Raw genomic sequence first — 22,482 nt, 5'->3', positions numbered from 1 at the left:
TGACACATACATTTTTTTTAAAAATCAAACAAAAAAAAATCAAGCAACTGCTCCCGGTTCTAAATTGGAATGTTAGCGGTTCCACCTGAATCCAACTTTAACATCAACAGATCTGGAAGGTCTGGAAGTCTGGAAGGTGGCCATCACTTGGGTTCTGCCTTCTGTGCTACTTTCTACATAATCAAATAATTCCCTTTCTAGCTGTTTCAATTGCTGCATGCATAACAAAGGAGTCCGGTTCCAAGTTTCCAGGTAAGCCCTTATGAGAGACAGTTACATTAGATCAGTGAGCTAAAATAAAATGCACTTTTTTTCTAGAAGAGATTTTCCAATTCGACAATTACTGAAGGTTTGTAAAAAGTGTACAAAAGGTTTGTAAAAAGTTGTACAAAAATACAGCAAGCAGGTGTACATCTTTGATACAATTTTACATTTAAAATGTATATCACAACCCTAATAACCAACATCTCATCTACCTTTACAAAGAGCTGAAAATTGAGATCTGGAGCTTAAAATAAATTCTGAACAGCAACATCACCCACCAAGTAAGCCACGTCGGGACTGATTATGGCCCCTCCAAGCCCACAGTAAGTGAACTGTACATAAGCAGTTTGCCCCAGGGAGCTACTAAACCATTTGATCTAATGCTGCGGAAATTGATTTGTTTTTCCTTAGAGAGATTTGCCTTCAGCCATCGGACCTGAACGCTCGACAAACTCCAGGATGCAAACCAAATTACCTTCCAGTTTTTTAATGATATATTATTCATCCCTGTTCCACGTGCTAGGAAGGAAACAGCCTAATGAATTGAAAACAAGAAAAGACAGAAAATCAATAAATTAGATTCCTCTATCAAAATAGAGCGAGAAAAAAAAGATCTGGCACTACAGTGAACAATAAAGGGAAAATTAAGTAACTTCAGACTCGGATAGGATTTACTACAGACTTGGATAGGATTTACTACAGACTTGTCTAGGGAAGCAGCTTCAGCTGGCACCCAACTTCGGCAAAGAACCGGAAGACCTGCACTGGTCAAATAAAATAAATTCTTTAATTAGTTAATGAACTTACCTAAGAGGCAACTCTTAGCTTGATCCGTAATTTCGCAATTTGAAACCATGCCAATTGGAGAGAAGGTCGACAGAAGCTGGCAAATACATATTTAGGATCTGCAATGTGGGTTACGGATGGAGAAATAAAATTCCTGCAAGGAAGAACTCTACCTCCTTCACCTCTGGGAACACTACTGTGAAGAACACTGACAAATGTCGGACTGAAAACCAGATCAATGGAGGCAGAGTCCACCTAACAAGGGAAATCTAAAGATAACAAAAGTAAACTGAGTTATCAAGAACTCCGACTGTCAGGAGGCAGGTCCTGGCAGCCGGGCTCAAACGAAACACAATGCAATACCTTAGGCATCCAATAAGCCTACACCACATCTGTACTAGATGTAATAGTCAATAGCTGTGGGGAGGTAAGGCCATCACAGGCAGAAAGAGTGCACCTGGGGATTCATCTCGAAAGCATCAGCTGTGCATGGACCATCGGCAGCAGAAGGCACAGTTCAGAGTTCAGCAAAGCGATCCCAAGGCTTGGGACTCACCTTGACGTTTTGGTGGTTGACTGGCTGTGGTAGCACATGCTCTAAAACTTTAAGCAAAGCATCAAGGGGGAAGCGAACACCCAAAAGTATTAAGGAAATATGACCCACCAGAACAGTGTGAACAGTCAGAGAGCAAACCACTGACCAGGAATAGGGGCGTACTGGTTATAGATCACAGAGGGCATCTCTACTGAGCTTCTAGACTACAATGCCATCACAATACAAGGTTCTATCATTTTTTTGGGAAGCAGTTCAAATCCTAACAACTTCGAGCAGGAGGATAATCCCAAACATTACCACTTACAAGCACTGGCAACCAACACACTACTTTTCTAGCACAAAACCTACCATCTCAGCAGACCTATGCTCCACAAACACATTAAGACAAGCAGTTTCAAGATGCACAAAACAGGATCTACGACACCACCCCACCACAGATCAGGTTCACACGGCCTCTTCAGGAAGCAGTTAAAAAAAGAAATTGCTACTTTAAAACCAGCTTAACTTCTTCCATCATCCGTGCCAAGGCATGAACGCAGCCTCCCTTTGTACACAGTATCGCCTCTCCATGTACAGGGCTGAGATGCTTTCTAGCAAAGTTAACCCTTCTTTCTAATACAGAAAACGCAAACTTAGGGATACATAACACACAATGGTTGAAAATGAAACAATGAAGTTCAGACAGACTGTGGGCCAGACACTCAGGGACTGTAGGCAATAACTAGCAGCCTAAATCAAGATTCAGCTTCCAGGCTAGCAGGTTAATGGCAGAATTAAGACTTGGAAAAAGTCCAGAAGGAAGAAACAAACCCTGAAACTAAAAATAGGCGCTTATGGGAGGGCAGCAAGCCCTGCTTTCATTATGCACGTGAGAAGGAGTGCCACTTATACTGCAAGAGTCTGAGGAAAAAGGTCCCAAGACACTTTACTGTACCCCAGAAATCCCAAGCCCGGACGTATTAACACCCATGCGGTATTACCATATCAATTTAATGGGGCTCTCGCAGAGACGTCATTAAGGTTTGTTTAATCGGCAGAAAAGGGGTGTGAAGAAAAAAAAAAAAAAAAAAAAAAAAAAACTCCTGATGAATTTTCATCCTTCACAACATTTCCCAATTTAACTTCAAATTCGTCCGCACAGATTTTTTTTTTTTCCCGCACTACGAAACAATTTCCGATGCAAAGCCAAATAATTCACTCGATACAATCCCAACCAAGGTGGAACATGTATGCAGACTTTTTCTCGGCGAGTTAACCATTTGCAGGGGTTTCGATGGCAAAAGTATCCAAAGATTTTCCCCTCAATTTACTTTTTTCGGTGCTTTTGTAAGTACACGGTTATCCCACAAAATAACAACTGATTTCAGAGACAGCTATTTTATGCTAACCCAATGTGACAATTGTAAAAAAAAAAAAAAAAAAAAACGTCACAATTTTCACACAAATGTGGCAACTGTATTTCTAATCTCAGTTGTTATACAAACAAGAAAAAGCAAATAATGACACCAACATAAGCCTAGAAATTTAGGACTATAACCAACACTGCCATTCTGCCCCTGGGACTGGCTTGGAGTTTCAAGGGATATAGAAACACAGACGAAGTCCACCTGGCACTGAGGGCCAGCCACACAACACTAACTAGAGCCTATAGTTATACAATACAATGGACTACTGAAACTCCGGTCAGAAACACAAAACCAGGCAATTAACCACTTGACTGCTAGAGCTTTCTGCAAAACTTGCACCTCAGTACAGTAGCCACCTAGAGAAACCTACCAAACCTAAACATTTCGAAAAGCTACATTCTGGAAGGAATCTAGGGTGGTGTGACTTGTGTGCACTCCATGACGGTTTTTATCCTTAAGGCCCTGCAAACATCAAACTCTGGCTAAAAATACAACTTTGCCTCACATTTTTGTGAGACAAACATCTGGAAGCTGTGAGGAGTCACACAATTCCTACTACCAAGCATTTCCAAATTTCTCCAAATAAAAACAGTACCCAACTTATGTGGCTTGTCCTAGCGACAACACAATATAACCTGAAGCATAGAGGGGAGACATCAAAAAAATATGAGGAAAAAAAACACCTTGTTTGGCAATGTGGGTAGCTGCAGAATTTGGGCCCAGGCTCTACGACAACCCAGGGTAACCTACCAAACTCAGACATTTCTGAAAACTACAAAATTCCAAGGGGAATACAAGGTTTACAGCTCGTGTAAAACCACCTACCTTTTCTTGCCCACAATTACCTTCAAACTTTGGCAAAAAATATATGTTGCATATTTTCCCCACATTTAGGTGACGGAAACTTCCAGCATCTACGGGGCTCCACAAATTTCTTACCATCCAGTGTTCAGACACTCGACCCAAGAAATAACTATCCCACTTGCATGACAGCCTACTGTCTGCAATAGGAATCGGTCAAAGCCATGCTATAGGCAAAATGTAAGGTTTGCGGGGTATTGTGGGTAAAAAGTAATTGTGGGTTCTATGCCAACAACAACATCTTGGACTCCCCTGGGGTCTAGCTTTTAGTAATGCCTGGGTTTGGTAGGTTTCCCTGCTTGGTAGTGGAAGTGGCACGGAATTGGGATTTATCCTCTCTGGTGGCCGATAAGTGAAAACTAGGCTCAGAAGAATTAAAATTACCTCTTGCTTGGCATAGGGGTGCTTTAGTCCTCTGCAGAACAGAGCGACAGCCGAGGCATTAGGGCTGAGTTGAGGCCAGATGTTAGGATGGGTCTGAGCCACTTATTATTTTAGAAAATATATTACTTGCATCCAGTGGGCCTTCTGGTAAATTTGAGCCCCTTGTTTCCCCCCCAAATGTAGAATCTGTCCAGTCAGGTGACCTTTTGACCCACCCCCATGGGAAGGGGGGAGACAGGTGTGAGGGAAGAATACGGCAAAATCCCAAACCAAAGCAGACCTCCTTTATCTGTCTGTTCCCTACAAAGGCTCATCCTGCAGGCCCTTTTTGTGTTGCCTGTCGGAGCCACCGCTGGCAATCCTTCAGCAGCAGAGGGACGTGCTGTTCTGCACCCACAGGAAAAGGTACTGCATGGAATCTGTTGTGGGACAGCAATTGCCTACAAAACATCCACCATCTTTACCATCGAGTCCTACCAATACAACATTAGTTTATGTTCAAGATTATTCAGACAGGAAGGATTCATCTACCTATTAACCTTGTGGGATCCCTCACTATTTTGAGGGACTGAAAGTTAGCTGGAACAAATTAGACATAATTTAAACCCTAAATAGTCTTCCTTCAGTCTGGCAATGACCAAACGTCTTAGTGGAAACCTGGGGGACTATTTCAAGACTAATCTCATCAGTCCTTGGTTCCAGACAAAATGTTTGTGCCTGCCTCCAAGCAACTGTAAATATGCACACGTATTATAAAATAATTCATTAACACTTTCCAAGACATTGTTTAATAAGGTGCTCGATGTGTGTCACAGTTCTGTTACACAAGATTAAAAATCACAGCGCTGGTCTTCCTGCACCAAGAGCTACATATTAGCAATTAAAATCAATGCTGGTAAACACTCTTGTACAGGCAACTCTACACTGTGGTTTCAATATTCAAAGACATGCATGTTCATGTTTAAAGGAACGGATTTCTTTAAACAATGCAGGACAACACCACAGTTCGGATCCTGCTTGTTGTTAGATTATCAGTACAGTAAGACCATGCCGCAGAGGTTGTGATGGTGAAATGGCTGGACTACAAAATCACAACAGGGAGTACGGGGTTCTTTTAATGTAACGAGGGATGGATCAGTGGTGTATCAATTATAACACCAGATCCCTCGTGATCCTCAATTAGAGGTGAGGTATCAGTTAAATACGGTGCTGTGGAGGGTCTGGAGGACACGGTGGGGAACAAAAGGAGATGGGAATTTCCTTTACGGACTAGGTGGTCTCACACACTATATAGTGTCATGCTTCATCATATGACCACCTAGCCCCACCCAGGTAGGACAGTGCCACCTGGGCGGACTCAACCTCACTGTTAAAGGAATGGGAGGGAGTGCGCAAATTAATTCTGGTTCTGGAAATAGAGGGATCCGGCTAAACTAAGGAATAAAAACACCTAAACAGATACCTTTGTAAATATTTAATAAAAGGTTCTGTTTGGTGTGGTTAAAAAGTGGAGATTGGGACACCTCTGTAAAGTCTCGGGACATTCATCATCTTCGCCCTGATGAATGCCCAGAGACTTTCCAGAGCTCATTACTGAGGGCAGAAACATGTCGGCTCCTTCCTCCTAGATAGGTGACCCTGTGAGTCCTTGCTCTCACAGAGGTGTCCCAATCTCCACTTTTTAACCACACCAAACAGAACCTTTTATTAAATATTTACACAGGTATCTGTTTAAGTGTTTTTATTCCTTAGTTTAGCTGGATCCCTCTATTTCCAGAACCAGAATTAATTTACGCACTCCCTCCCGTTCCTTTAACAGTGAGGTTGAGTCCACCCAGGTGGCACTGTCCTACCTGGGTGGGGCTAGGTGGTCATATGATGAAGCATGACACTATATAGTGTGTGAGACCACCTAGTCCGTAAAGGAAATTCCCTTCTCTTTTTGTTCCCCACCGTGTCCTCCAGACCCTCCACAGCACCGTATTTAACTGATACCTCACCTCTAAATGAGGATCACGAGGGATCTGGTGTTATAATTGATACACCACTGATCCATCCCTCATTACATTAAAAGAACCCCGTACTCCCTGTTGTGATTTTGTAGTGATTTTGGGAGCTCAGTACGGTTGTGTTCTTCATTTGCCTTTTCCCTCTCTCCCACATACTCTCTCATTGTGAATTGAAATGGCTGGACTTGCAACAAGCTGCCAAGACCAACAGTGGCCGGGCCGATCCAGAAGAATCCAAGGGTTCGACTTTTAGGGTGCAGCGGTCAATACATTTTCCGAATGGTATTTACACACCCAATGGTTGTTTTCAGGAATCATGTCTAAGCAGAGGACAGCCAAGGTGAAGAAAGGAGGATGAGAGCTCGGGATGTTACACGAAGGTCTTGGAAGAGTCATGGCAGCTGGGAAAACAAGGGTGGACAAGGATTAGGGAATGAGTAGAATGTGGAAGCAAAATCCAGTGAGACCTGGACAGATGCCATGATCGAGAGTTCAGAAAAGAAGGAGCAGAGAGGGAGAAGGGCAATAACCCAGAGTCTCTTCACCAGCAGAGATGTCCATGCTGTCCAAAGGAGGAACGAGCTACGTAATCTAGAGCATAATTTTCCTACTTCACCACCTCGACCAGCGATAGCTCATTTAGAAAGTGAGGTATAAAAAACACTTTGGGAAAGAGAATATTGCCAGTCTCCACGTGACTGGAACACGGTGATCGTGCTGGGGGTCAAGAGGTCAAATGACATATTCTGGAGAGTAACAATATTTGCAGTGTGTGCAACAATGCGCTTTTTAACCTCACCTGAACGTAAAAATGCATTTATTCTAATTAGGTTGTCAAGAAAGCATTCCCTACGTACAAAACAAAGTGGTACAGAAGCTGCAGCTCGGGTGTGGAGGGGGAGGCACACATGGACAAGAATAAAAGCAGACCAAGTGATGAAAGCTTTCCTTTGAGTGGAGTGACCACAACAGGCCAGATCCTAAGACTTGAAGGCAATGGGATTTCCTCTTACACCTCCATACGAAACAGATAGCACTGCTGTAGCTAAAAATAAAGTTCTGCAAGACTGTGTCTGCCTTGGGTGAGGAGTGAGAAAGAATGAGGGACAGACACAATGGAACGTAGACGATGGACAATGTAAACATCTGTCAAGTGGTCAGGGCATTACTGAGGTCCTTAAAACTGCAAGGACACGTAGCATCATTACAAGTGACACTGTGTGTTCCTAACTGGCCAGGATGTTGGGTGCTTAGAAAGAGGGCTGGGCCTCAAAAGCCTCCAAGACTCTCCCGGGAACCTTGATTGAGCAGCCAGGGCCTAGTTCGGGAGGTGGTGTGAAAGTAGAGTCATATAGAACATCCTATAATGTAGGTACTACAATAATGATTCATTTTAAGCCAGGGCTATTTACTGAGAATGAATCACAACTTAAAATTGAAAAACTGATAAACAGAAAGTTTGGTGGTAGTCTGGTATTTCCAGGAACAAATACTCATATAATACAACTCATAAACCATTAGGCTGTGTCGTTTCTTGAGAATTTGCAGACCTGTTCTAGACATCCACACCAATACCCTTGTTCTCTGTGGGATCTGGGTAACTGTGGAAGAGGTTTGTGCACAGGGATTAAAAGAGCACAAATAATGAACCTCGTGGCTCTCCTATGAGCTCAGGCTTCGATGAAGGTGCTGAGAGCACATGCAAGAGGGGTGACACTGTTGCTGGACCTATGCACAACAGAGAAGGGCAGAGGTTAGGGATTGGCCAGGGGAATAATCGATGTAGCCTGAGGGATTCAATGCACCTTTAGAGGTTAGGTCCCCAGTAAGAAAGGGATACGCATTCATTGGCATGGGATCATGTTGTATTCTTAACAGTCACTGTTTCTAGTGGTAGAGTACAGGATACATACGCCTGCATTTTTTTTTAAACTGCTTTCTGCTATCTCTCGACCTTGGCTTCTGCAAGCCTGGGCACCAGCCAATAGCGCTGTGGTTTGCATATCCACATTACAGACTCACTCCTAGTCTGGCTGGCTCGAGTGTGAACACATCTTTTGGTTGATGTGGCTTGGTAACACAAGACAGGAAATAGTCCACGAAAGCTGATCTTGCAGTAAGTTTGATATATAGACAGCTTCTTCTGACAGCGGGGAATCCAGTGCAAAGGCAAACATCCTCAATTATATATATATATATATATATATATATATATATATATATATATATATATATATATATATATGAATCATACACCATATGAGGGAGGAGGGTCTTAAATCCTTGACAGGCTTGAGCCGCTGGTCCTTCCATGAGGTAACCGCTAGGCCTCAGCACTATAAGAGAAACTTTCAGAAAACCCCAAAACGAATTACGTCGCCACCACCGCGGCCATTTAGAGCAAACAGTGAACAAACCCTTTTGAGGTCCACTGGTCCAGCAGCTGGTATCAGTGTTCATATTGTTACTTGGATTACAGCACAATAAGATAGAGCTAAAATCCTGTAAAAGCAGAGAGTGTTCAGAGAATAAGAGTGAACAAGCATTTTCAATGCAACGGGGCTCGCATTTGCTCGAGTTGGAGCTATTTGCATTCTAAACTCCTAACCTAACTTTTCTTGCCACACAAATTAAAAGAAGAAAAAAAACAGCACGATCGCGCTATGTAAAATGCAGCGCGATAGTGCTGAAATTGAAAACGAAATAACGAAGCTCGATCACCTATGTAAACCTCAGCGCGACCGCGCTGCAGGGAAAATTAACAGATAAAGTAGTCCAGAAACCAGGCTCAAAACATCGAGCCTCGTATGTTTCTAGTAATTTACTGGTGCTCTGTAGGCGGGCTAAACACCGGAAAAGGCATGACACATGCATGCCTTTCACAAATGAAAGCAAGCAGATTTTAAAGAGCAAGCCCAGGAACCAATGAAAGAGACTGACGTGATCTGGGCGTGGTTTGAAGCCCAAAGAGAGATTACTTTATGGACGGAGCGCGTTGGGCTCGCCCATAAAAATGGCAGAAGAGACAGATGGAAGAAGCTGTGGCAAGCATTGGTCTTACCAGGAAGAAAATGATGTGCTGTGAGCATTATCAGACAAATGATGGGTAAAGTCTGGTTGGATCATGTGGAAGAACATGGTGGCCCTAAAAGGCTGCAGGGATAGGGGAATGGTAGAAAGACAGCATCACCACCACAAGCCTCAGAAATGATGGGCAACCTGCCGATTGCTACATCCGTGATGAATGCTACAAAAATATTGCACAAGCACTACCTTCTTTTGGCGCTTTAAGTGATCCTGCAGTGAATGATGGTGCAATACATCTCAAAACCCCAGCAGATATAATGTAAAGAAGCAACATTTCAGAAAGTCTACTGTTGGTGATTAACAGCAATTCAGGAATGGGTTAAGGGAAGTGGTTTTTCTGGCCAAAGGCCAGCCCCTTAAAAGGAGCCCTCTGGTGAAAGATGTCACAATATGTTTTAAAACCCAACCAGACGTCGAGGAGACATTGCAGAACCCTTATTTTTTTTGGTGATTGTTGAAGATGTAAGACAGGCTCTGTACTGTTCAGCCGATGGCCCCTGTAACTCCAACCTTTCAGGGACAGACCCATCTACTTAAAAGTATTTTAGACCATGTGGCGGCAAAGCATGCTCTTACTTAGGATACGTGAATTCTCCTTATGCATCCATGCTGTTGCTCTCTTGAAGGAATGCACAAGCCAAAAGAGCGGCAACCGGTGTAAAAGTAATAATACGAAGTCCCTTGGCCTGTACAACGCAGCTGAATCGAATGAGGACAGAAGCTTTGACTGTGGCCATCATGGCTGTGTCTGCAACATATAAGCCCCCCCCCCCCACAAAAAAAAAAAAAAGACCCAACGGGCTGCTTTGCTTCTTAAGAGGTCATGGGCCTGGCTGGGTGTTAGCCCAGAGTGTTGATTACATTACATTTGATCGAGGATGTGTGCACACCAGGACATAAACAGATAGCTATAACGAGCAAACTCCCGACAACATGCCTAATCCCCAGGTAAAGCACTTCTGCTCTCATCGGCAACCCCTGGAGTAAACTCCACTTTTTTTAAGGTTTAATTTGCTGCTGCTTCAAAGCAGGAAGGCGGAGACATCCGTGATTGTTGTAAAACTTTCAGAACAGTCTTTTTTTCGGTGTCATTTAATGAGATTGTATGGATTACGCCAGTTTTAGACAAGACCTATCGTTTCCTTTGTAAACGTGAACATCAGCAGCTCCTGTCTTGAATCTGGTGTCAAAAACCTGATAAACCGCAAGAGTGCAGTACGACGCGTTATTGGGCTGTATTTCCCTACTGCAGAGCTGCTGCTTTTTTTATTTTTTTTATTTCTAATTACAATCCAAACCAATGAGGTAAGTAACCGGAAACATAAAAAAAATGAATTACACAACAGACTGCACACAAACGTGGACAGAAGTAAACCCCGAGATCCTACGTGTCAGCAAATACCGTTCCCGCTCAGAAGCAAGCACCCAGTGAGGAACGAGCTTGTGACAGAGTTAAAGGAATGTAGGGTGTATGCAAGGGGGGGGGGGGGAGGCACACATCCAGGCCTCCTGCCGGCTGCTCCGTAGATATCCAAGTCCCCCAAGAGAGTTGGCCAACAAGAGTGGGCTGTCCAGCGGGTCACGCGCCTTGCACACTCGCCTCATTCTCCCCCAATTCACCCACTGCCACAGGCCACGCTTCACCCACCCCCATCTCTCACGGCGCCCAGTGCCACAGGCCACGCTTCACACACCCGCCATCTCTCACGGCGCCCAGTGCCACAGGCCACGCTTCACACACCCGCCATCTCTCACGGCGCCCAGTGCCATACACCCCCATCTCTCACGGCGCCCAGTGCCACAGGCCACGCTTCACACACCCGCCATCTCTCACGGCGCCCAGTGCCACACACCCCCATCTCTCACGGCGCCCAGTGCCACAGGCCACGCTTCACACACCACTGGCCACGCTTCACACACCCACCATCTCTCACGGCGCCCAGTGCCACAGGCCACGCTTCACACACCCGCCATCTCTCACGGCGCCCAGTGCCACAGGCCACGCATCACACACCCGCCATCTCTCACGGCGCCCAGTGCCAAGTGCCACAGGCCACGCTCCACACACCCCCATCTCTCACGGCGCCCAGTGTCACAGGCCACGCTCCACACACCCCCATCTCTCACGGCGCCCAGTGCCACAGGCCACGCTCCACATAACCCCATCTCTCACGGCGCCCAGTGCCACAGGCCACGCTCCACACACCCCCCATCTCTTACGGCGCCCAGTGCCAAGTGCCACAGGCCACGCTCCACACACCCCCATCTCTCACGGCGCCCAGTGTCACAGGCCACGCTCCACACACCCCCATCTCTCACGGCGCCCAGTGCCACAGGCCACGCTCCACATAACCCCATCTCTCACGGCGCCCAGTGCCACAGGCCACGCTCCACACACCCCCATCTCTTACGGCGCCCAGTGCCAAGTGTCACAGGCCACGCTCCACACACCCCCATCTCTCACGGCGCCAAGTGCCACAGGCCACGCTCCACACACCCCCATCTCTCACGGCGCCCAGTGCCACAGGCCACGCTCCACATACCCCCATCTCTCACGGCGCCCAGTGCCACAGGCCACGCTTCACACACCAATCTCTCACGTCGCACTGCACTTCACGCTCCACACACTCACATCTCCCACGGCGCCATGCACTACAGGCCACGCACATCCCAAGCACTCCCGCCTCTCCGGGCAGAGCTTGTTTTACAAGAAACCTCAGGAGGCTTCAGCGCCAAACAAGTCGGGCAAGTTGTCAGAGAAATGTTAGCTGCAGAAATAACGCGTGGAGCATTGTGCAAGCGGCTGTGAGCGCGCCTCAGGCCAAGTATTCAAAGTATTACATGAAAGGCAAATTCCGTAAGCCCCGTACCGACGGAGGGAGAAAACACTTGTAAAAAGCCGCCGCGCTACGAGCTGTGCAGAGAAACCGCACGAGCGCTCAAATAAACCCAACCGCACAGCAAGGCTCCTGCTCTGCCACAGTCAAACCAAACACGGGCAGAAAACACCCGAATGTGGTCAGAACAGATACCGAGGAGAAACGAGCGTTTCACAACACGTTGGCACATTTCACTACTAATGTGTTAGGCCCCAAAAAAGGAAAAGACTATCTACGCATTAAAACATCCTTTTGAAACTACAAAAATGATGCAAGGCCACTAACGGCCTTCCCAGAACTGCACTCTTCAATGCAAGTGGACGAGCCACGGAAAACTCAAGCTACACCCGTGCTTCAATCCAATTAGTATCAAGGATTCCACAACTTTCAGGACCAAGGATCAATTTATGGGGGTTATACAAATGGCGTGGTCTGTCATTGTATAGTACAATACGGCATGGTATGGTACAGTAGCTCATTGAGGCTGTCAGCTAACTTATGTGAAACTGTTTTACTATTCAGTTTATGAGGCAAGAAAAGTCTGTCCAGATTTCAAAAGGTAAAGAACTGCTGTTATGGCATGTCATTTTACAGTATGGTATGGCTTATCATTGTATAATATGGTATGTAGGGCCTATCAATGTATGGTATGGTACGGTATGGCTATCACTGAATAGGATGCTATGGTTTGGTAATCTTTGTTACAATTAACTCATTAAACTATGGAAGGAAGAGCAACAGGAGCATCCAAGGAAGCAAACACGTGCTTTATAATATGTTATTTTCACACTAGAAGGTTCTATCCAACCACTAATCGTGCAAATATAAACCCATTTAAAAGACCAGATTTTTTTCATAAAACAGTTTAATCAATTCCAAGGCATTTTATAAATAATGAAAGAGACAGGTGAAGGACACTCCTCACTCCTTTAAAAAAAAAAAAAAAAAAAAAAAAGTGTACTTCGTCCATGCTCCAGGGACGTGGGGAAACATATGAACAAAAAGTATAGCAAGTATGTGCTGAACAAACAGAAGCCAGCAAATGAGACAATAACGCCAACGAATGTTAAGCAATAGGTTGGCTCTACGACCCGTGTACGTAAACAAACAGGATTGAAAGCAACACCACAACCACTGTTTCGGGCGAGACCTAAAAAGAAATCAGTCAGTATGTGTGTTTTGGAAGAGGAGTGAAGTGCTGGCTCTTAGAAAGCCTATTATCTAGACGTATGAGAATCCCCATTAAACTAACTTTATCCTCCACTTACCTCGTGGCATATCACCTCATTCTCAACTTGTGGATAAACTCCACAACAATCAAGACTGGGAAAGGGATAAGGGAAACTGACCATATGCCAGCACAGATCTATGAAAATAAAGGCTGCAGAGAACTTACTGGACTAACAGTGCATACGCATAGACCGAAGTTATGAAAAAGAACTGCCAGCAAATTGCATGTGGGGTAGCCCACATAGCCACCCAGCATACACCTGGGATAGGTGCATGCTGACAGAATGTCGGCGATACCACCATAACCCTGGTGAAAAGTGCCTGGACCATGGAAGGAGGTGGATCTCCATCCAAGGGGCAGCGGTGGATGACCACCGATTCTACACTTTAGGCAATATGCCCCCAACAGCTGTTCGGCTGGCATCCTTGCTTTCAAAATACACACATAATGTAACACACGTCCATGGCTCTGTCAAGATAAGAGTACAAATCAAAACTGAGGAAGGTTCCCTCAGCACTTAAAGCATCAGAACAAGGACAAATGTTAAAAGAACAATATCCTGTAACACAGAACTCAAACAGTACCTCGAAAAAAAAGATAAGGGTCCTCAATGACACCATGGCCTTAATGAAGACAGTGAGAGGTTATGTGGCATAAATAGCCAGCAACTCACACATGAATGGTTAATGCTCCGTCCCCAAACCCACAAGAAATAAAAGCAAAAACATTTAAATCAAATATGGCCTGTGTCTTGAAAATGGTTCATGCTTTAAACTGCGAGTTTCAGGTTTAGGTCACAGAAGACCATAGGACACTGTTGGATAGAGCTCAATACACTCATTGGCCATGAAAACACTCCCCAGGCCTTTTCAGTAACCTCCAAAGAACCAGAGACAAGTCATGCAAGCATATACATGATCCTTAGTTCAACCAGGTGAAGAGAAAAGGGCCTGAAGTGCTCAATGAGCCGATCAGAGGTTTGCTTTTCTTAACAAGTATCAGAATCTCAGGACTTTACCTTTGTACTAAATCATGATGGAGGGGCTTTTGGTAATTAACATAACTTTCCAAGTTCTTCCCGGACAGATATGCAAAATTTAATTCTTCAGGAAAGGTGCATTCTAGATGAGCGCTGGGTAAGAGGGAGAGATGGTACAACACTCTCCTCTCCTTTCATGACAGGACATGTTTCTTAAGTTGATGAAGTTGGTCCAAAACCTGAACTTGGATAAGTCAGCACTGTGAGCTTTACATGTAGTTCTTAGGGAGCCTAAGAATCAGAGGATTTGGAAGAGTTATACAAGAACAAACTATTTATTCTAACAATAGTCCCCGAGGGAGCTAGAGCTAGACACCACTGCTCATCCAAGGAGTGAACTAATCACACGTGATGTCGAAACACGTGGCAAACGACTCTGCAGCTGCACCACACCAGGATTCAAAGATGGAAGAATTCGAGACTTTCTAGAGATTTTCCACTTAAATGTAGATAATTGCCATCCACTCTAGTGTTGATCCCTGAAACGCGGAAGGCTAGCAGGAAAATGCAATGCAACACACTCAGAGTCCCAGAGGGCATCAGCCAGAAGACAGAGCTCCGGGGAGTACAGGTCCTTTTGGTTCCTCATACAGAAGGGGGGCTGGTGCTGTCTGTATTGACTGCCACCATGCGAAATCTTAACAGTGGAAGGGAGGTTTTAAAGATCACCTTTCTCTCCCACATGTTAACTGGAAGGCACAGATGGAGAATTGCCTACAAAATACATCTCATCCATAATGAGGAACCATCACTGATCAAGAGATCCAAATGGAACAGGTGGCGAGGTATGCCACCATTAGGAGGGGAGCATGTGTTCACAATGGCAAGGTGAAAATCATGGGTGGCTAGACTTCGATGCCTTAGGAATGATCACCCCTGAGTCAGCCCAAGCTGCAATTTAAGGAAACTCATGCTCAACCTGGGGAATCATGCTTAAGCAGAACAATTTTGATTCCAGAACCCACTGAAACCACCAGGCTAACACACTCCAGTTACTGACTGTTGGCAATTACTTTTTTTTTTTTTTTTTTTAACTGCTTAACTACTACAAAACATTAGAAAACTGAGTTTCCCCCCATTCTCCAAAACTGCAAAGCATTGATGAGTTGTAATAAACTATTCAGCTCTCAAACAAATATATGTCCAGCTCATCTCATAAAGACAGACAAATGGTTGCTAGCTTACATACATCTATGTATAGCTCAATAGTGGGCTGGTGCCCAGTGCTTGCAAGAAAGCAATAGTTCAAACAGTACCATAAAAAGCATGGCCGGATGCAGTGCAGCTGGCCAATGTTAAGCCAATCTCTCTTTCTCCTTATTTGGAAAAGAGATTAGAGAGAGTGGCCAGTGCTCCATTCCAATACCGTGTGTAAAGTAAAATCATACTGGTAGAGTAACAAGCTAGATTCCATCCTCTCTTTGGCCTAGAGCCGATGGTGACTTTTGTAACTGATAATTAAAGATAATGTTGGATGAAAATGGCTCTACAGTGGGGTTTTTTATTAGTCGAGTCAGCTGCCTTTGATAAAGTCAGTGGACCACCGTATCTTGAATTGAAATTTTCAGAGTGTGGGTGATTGATCTGGGCGGGCTGGTGTCCTACCATGCAAAGCAAACCTAAGTAATACAAACGGGGTCTTTTAGCTAAGACCACAATGAAATGAAGCCGGGGTACCACCAGAATCTGCCCTAAACCACCTTCTCTTTAACATCTCTAAATCTTACTTTTGGAGGTTATGGCATGTGGCTTTAAAGTAACAACAAATGCATGCTTATGAAATTCAGCTGGTGATTAGTCTTAAAACTACCCTGGAGGCCTTGAGTCATGGGTTGAGTGGGGCCTTGGAATCCATTAGGGTTTGGATGGGCAGGAACTTGGCGAAACTTAATGCATCAAAACAAAGATTAGAGAAAGTGCCATCTAAAGCCATTCCCTGGGAAGCCTCGCTCTCGTCACTGGGGCTTGGGCTGCTGCCCCCACCAAGGTTCAGGACAAAAGGGATCTTTCACGGATGCAAATGTGCGTTTCATCCAGCACACTGCTTCATTGTCCAAAGCTTGCTTTTTCAATCTTATTTTGAAACAGATTTTCCCTTCTCTCGCCTACAAGATTACTGTGCCAAATGCTTTCACCCAATCATATTAGGTCGGCTGCAGTTCGCTTTGCTTAGGGCTGCATAAGAGGCTCTTTGAGAGCGGATATCTGTTTTACAAACAAACAAATATAGACACAAACTGCTAGCAACTCTGGTGCACAATAACAAGCATGTCCTATATCTGCCGGCCTAGGGCACAGGATGCAGGACCAACAACAGCAGCAGGGTATGGGCATGCTGATGCCTGGCCAGAACTCACTATATGAGCAATCCAGAAGCAGGGAAAATACCAGGGTCAGACTGGTCTGAAGGGCAAATCAGGCAGTGCCAAAGGGCTGGTCTGAGAGGTCTGTGTGTGGGACGCTTTTCTGGCTGACTGTAGGTCTGTTTTAAACTCTCCTGGGCTGGTTTTCACTATTGATGTGTCAGATATTAAAGCAAACAGTGCCTGTAACAAGCTTAAATTCGTGCAGTCTTCCATACCTTGTAAAACACTGTACAGCGTCTATTTACAAGTTAAAAACTGGCCCAACTGGCAAATATAGGCCATTTTTTAGCTGCTTACTTTGGTGCCTGGGCCTATTTTCTGTCACAATCCTACCCTGGTAAATAGCACAGTCCACGCCATGAGCATCAACATGGAGAAGGGCAGAGTACATGGGATGCGCTTCATCATCTTCATCTGGAGGGCAGTATAGAGTATGGTCTCCGTAGCACAATACTGGCCACGCTATGGAGGTGAAGAGTACAGTTCATGACACGACTATCACCATCCAGGGCTCATAAGATAACTTGAAACAGTGTACAGAGCATGTTCCTCAATGCCCGTAGGTGCCCCGCTCCCCACTCCGGTGCAAAGCCACAGGACATGCCCTCCACTACCCTGACGGGGCGCCACGTGCACGGCACGCGATGCACTGCCATGGGCTGACGCTGGGAACTGCAGTGCACAGAGCCCTTTCACATTCGCCGAACCGACGTAACCTACGAGGTGATGACACATTGCACAAGGCTCCGCTCTCCTTCCAAAACACGAAGACACTGAACGGAATTAGCCTCGCACGAGTTCACTGGAGAATTCACGCCAGATGCTCGTCTTACAAAAAAAAAAAAGTGTCACATGGTCTAAGAAAGGCATATCGCTTAGCGTACAGATTTCAAATTTTTTCACAAGACCAGTGGTTACTAAAGGACGAAAAAACCCTTAAAAAGAAGTAAAATTAGATAAGTGGTGACTGCCAGGCTGGCCCCGAGAGTAGCCTCGGAAAATTGGAATATCAGCATCATCACTACCCCGGGGACAGTCTGCCTGCGATAGATGACCTGCCAATATTAAACCAAGCAACAACATTCATGAGCATTTGCGCGGAATTACGCGAACCACCCAATAACTATTTTCTTCAGAGACCAGATTGACACAACGTGCAACACTGAAACCCCCAGGGGGCGTAGGGTACATGTAAACTAGACATCGATTCCCCAAAACGGCGGGGGTAGCAGAAGAAGTGAGACCACACGCATTCTCCCCCATTGGCATCACAAATTTGTTTCCTTGTCCTGACCTCGGCCCGTTAGCAGCCTTTGCTCTTGGGTGGGGATGGCCCGGACAGGACAGTACGCATTGCAAAAATGGCGCCAAATTTATTTACTCACCAGTCCACCGTGGCCACGGGCTGCAAGAATCAGGGGTACCATAGTGCAGGGTTGGGGTGGCAGCTGCTGCCCTTGACAAGCAAGATCCTTACTTTACTTACAATAATCGCAGAACCTAGATTCCGAATGTTAAACTGTGGGGTCAGCGACAGCCACCAAAGAAAAGGACAGATAACACCGTGGCAGCTAGATCATCTTCTAGACTATAGAATAGACATGCAGCTCCATTGGTGTCCAAGGGTGGATCATGTTCAACAATTTATTAAAGAATGGCACCTCTCTCCTTGTCACACCAGCTCACAAAACAACTCCTCGACATGCACCCAGGAAGGCGGTGTGGACCACTCCCATGACCAATAGTGGTATTATCCATCTAGAAGTCATGTGGAAAGCATCCACCCATACCATCACAGGCCACATACAATAGTATGTGTCTGAGCAGAACTCAGAGCACCCACTCAACCGAGTCCAAAGATGGGTTTCAGGGCTCCATGGAGCTACCCGACATCTTCATGTAATTCTAACACTAAGTGCAAGCTCCAATTCCAGCAGCACCTTCGATACACCTCCGCCACATCAAACAAACTCATTAAAAATTAATTATTATCAACAACCTACCTGCTATTAACTGCACCTCACAAACAGGGGACTCCAGTCTGAATCGGGATACTTGGAACATTAGCTACATCATACTGGACCCGGGGACAAATGAAGAATACGTGCCATACCAATAAAGATAAACTTCAAACCTCTAACAGGGCAAAATCAAACTCATGGGGGCAAAGTATGTCAGGGCCGAGGTGATCATCTGATACTGCCACAGATTCAGATGTAATTCAGTTTGTAGAGGGTGCTCTACAATAAAGTAGCAAGTCACCAAATGTCTCTGCCTGTTCACTGTTATTTTGCTTTGAGAGTTAGTCTCTGCAAGCTACAATTCTACTCTTCCCAAAATCCAGTGGTAGGAATGAACCTAATTTCTGAGCCAAGGCATTTTAAGATGTTGGTGTGCACTTTGGTATCAGAAAAAAACATTTACCTTTACTGTTCCTAGCTCAAGATGCGAGGCCTGTTCTGTGGGGTATTAATTCTCAACTGCTGAGTTTCCAGCAATAAATAAAAATAAAATAGTAAAAAACACACCTCGCAAGACAAATACCTCATAAAAACAAAGTACCTGCGCCTGATGAAGATCCTCTTGAGTTCATGTACTCAAGTCAATGGTGAACAGGGATTCTATCATTGGTGTCAGGTTAAGAACATAGTTTTACTGGAGTCCAGCAACTAGCTAAGGATGAAACTGATTATGATTTCAACAGCAGGGGAGAAGGGGGTGTTGTGGTGGACCGTCAACCACCACAAATAGGCCTGGGGAATTTAAACTTTAAGGGCCTGTATCTGGGATGGAGAATGGTAAAGGGGTACAGGCAGGTCCAGGGCAAAATGAGAGGTTGCATCTCCTTGACCCAGATGCTGCAGCTCTTAGTTTTTGGCTCGGACCATCAAAGCAGAGGGAATCAATCAAGGGAGTCCTTGGTGTGTCGACACATCTTCCTTGCAGATTCTTCAGTCAGCTGGACCACATAAAGGCCTTCCCGAGTTCAAAAGGTCTACTTCTGGAAGGTACAGTCTAGCTCATGATGCAGGCAGGTAAGTTCAGGCCATTCAGGTCATAACATGCAAGGCTTTGTGCTGGACCCTTAGGGTCAGGTCTAACCTGGAGTTGGAGAAAAAAAATCCAGCAGTGGTTCCACTCTTGGAAGTTTGTTTCTTTTGCACTGGAGTACAGTCGGCTGCAAAGCCCACATGAGTATGAGCTACTGGATTCAATGAGTCCCTGTTATTAAGGGAAGAAGCTACAACCAACATGATGTCTGCCTTTTTTCAATTGTTCATATACAACGTCATTCCTGGAAAGGGGAGCATGATGTTTGGCTAGGTTTTCAAGGCTTCTAGAGCCAATATTCACATATCAGACCAGGTTTGACTTGTCTAGTTGGTTTTGTGGATTCCAGGTCAGACTGAGCAAGGCAGGGATTCCGGTTGCCTTAGAAACTAGCAGCAACAAAATAAGAAGTGGGCGGAGGATGACTCACTTGAGCAGAGGGAAAACCAACTCTTAGCAATGGGAATGTGCCAACAGCCTGCCCCACCTTATCCAGCCAGGTGACGTAGATTTTTTTTTTATGCAGGTGGGGGTGGGGGTGGAACATAAGAATACACAGGCCAGCATGTCCAGCACGGACAAACCAGCCTGGTAAAAGACAGCAGCCAGCTTATGTTTTGATTTCCTGAGAGCAAATGCACCCCACAAGCAGCACAATATATGTAAATGACAAAACTTGTGCATGCCCCCACAAACATGCCCCACGCTTGAGGAAGGCAAGGACTGACAGCCTTGACAGTCGAGCAACTACCTGAGGAGTGCCAGAAGACAAACTGCACACAGTGGTACAAGTAAAAAGGAGGGAGCCCATGTATGACGTATCCACAGTAACCAACACTAGTCAGCGCAAAGCCAGATTTGGGGGTTCAAAGCAAAGACAGGAACAGTTTGGAAAAAAAAAAAATAGGTAGGAGAGCAAAGCATCCACAAGCAGTGGAAATGTCTTTCAGATTATTAACAGGATACATCCTACAAGAATGTTCTCACGGCTGCCGCCCTTAGGTTACCAAGAGGTTTACAACAAACTAATACCACTCTTACTTTACAATGGACTAACACTAGCACACATTTTAGAATATACTAATGTGAGGTCTTCATGAGGCTGCGGTTTAGTAAATATATTCCAGTCCCTGTGGGAGTACTCGGGGAGGACGCAGGTGGCGGAATCCCCCTACTATCTCTATAAAAGGGAGACCTGTTGCATGCAAATGTGGCCTCACAACGTGTTTTTTTGTTCTTTGTAACTCTTCCTGGCATCAACCTTTATATCTGATGAACGGCCCAGAAAGGAAGTCATTGTGGGGCTCTTCATTGCAGAGGGAACTGCCCACCAGTTACACCAGTGGTTCCCAACCTGTGGTCAGGGAACCCCTGGGGGTCCGTGAAGACTCCTTAGGGGGTCCGGGACTGCTGAGAAAATAAACTAATATTAACAGATTAATAAAGTGAAAATAAATAAAAATGTACAACTGAACATTTAAAAACATGCTGTAAATGTCAAGGAATTCAAAATTGGAGACTAAAAATGTAATTAGTATCCTCAGATTGATTTGTGGGAGCTGTGCAGGTTATAATGTGTGTATGTTTCGATGGAATGCTTGGTTCTGTATTTTTGTGTGCATTGTTTTACGATTCAAATCATCGGCAATGTTTAGGCCTGGGTCTCTGGCTTCCAGTAATGACTCAGTGGGCGTCCCCAGGTCCAGTAATGGTAAAGTGGGGGTCCACAGAAGTAAAAGGTTTGGGAAATACTGAGTTGCACTATATTCAACAATAAGCTACTAATGTTTTCAGAGTGTTGTGAGAAGTAGTTTAGTCCTTGAACTCGATAAACACATATTAGCAGGATTCAAACGCTTTAACCCCAAACGTAATTATGACGAAAAAGTGCAGGTTGCACTTTTTAGTTAGTTTTTAAACACAATCTAAGTTTAATATCAATCTAAGTTACATTTGCGATTAACAATTGGGTCTAAACGTTTTTCTCACACTGCTATGTGGATTACATTCGATTGCTCCAAAATCGCCAGGCAACCGGGGGGCAGGTTCGCTATTAAAAAAAACTTAAGACTCAATTGAGTAAAGTTTTTAAGGAGAAAAAATTACATTGGAATGTGTCTTTTGGTTATTACTACATTCATGTAAGCACATCAATACATTATATAAAAGGGATACCACTTGGATGACAAAAACCAGACTGTTAAGATTCAGGAAAACTGATACTAGTGGAATTTAAAGTCACTTTTAGATCGACACTAAACACAGCGATAAACTTTTCAATACCTTTAATGTTACCATTGTCTTCCAGAAGAATAGCCAAAGGCTGCCTAGCAAGAAATACAAACTAATGTTCGGACAAGAACACTCCTCAAGAGAAATAGTGCACCTGGTGATTAACGCATTGCTGTCGCGTTTACTCACGAGAAAATACATTTAAAAAAAAACAAAGCATAATATCCGGCCATGACAGCGAAGAAGGCACGCTCCTCCAGAGTTTGTCGCAGTGTGTGACCGATCTACGAAGACAGGTATTTTCTGCTGCTCGGAAGAACGAAGGGCTGAG

The 22,482-nt window shown here is 44.9% G+C and overlaps 1 protein-coding gene across 3 annotated transcripts in view; it reads right to left on the bottom strand.

Moving 5' to 3' along the window:
• OSBPL2 (oxysterol binding protein like 2) overlaps window positions 1–22,482 on the bottom strand; it is a 279,173-nt gene that overhangs the window by 185,216 nt on the left and 71,475 nt on the right. The gene's annotated exons all lie outside the window — the stretch shown is intronic.

This window comes from Pleurodeles waltl, chromosome 7, assembly GCF_031143425.1.
Source record: "Pleurodeles waltl isolate 20211129_DDA chromosome 7, aPleWal1.hap1.20221129, whole genome shotgun sequence".
NCBI classification, from domain to species: Eukaryota; Metazoa; Chordata; class Amphibia; order Caudata; family Salamandridae; genus Pleurodeles; species Pleurodeles waltl.
The sequence above is the reverse complement of the archived record's forward strand: the minus strand, read 5'-3'. Positions and strand labels throughout refer to the sequence as shown.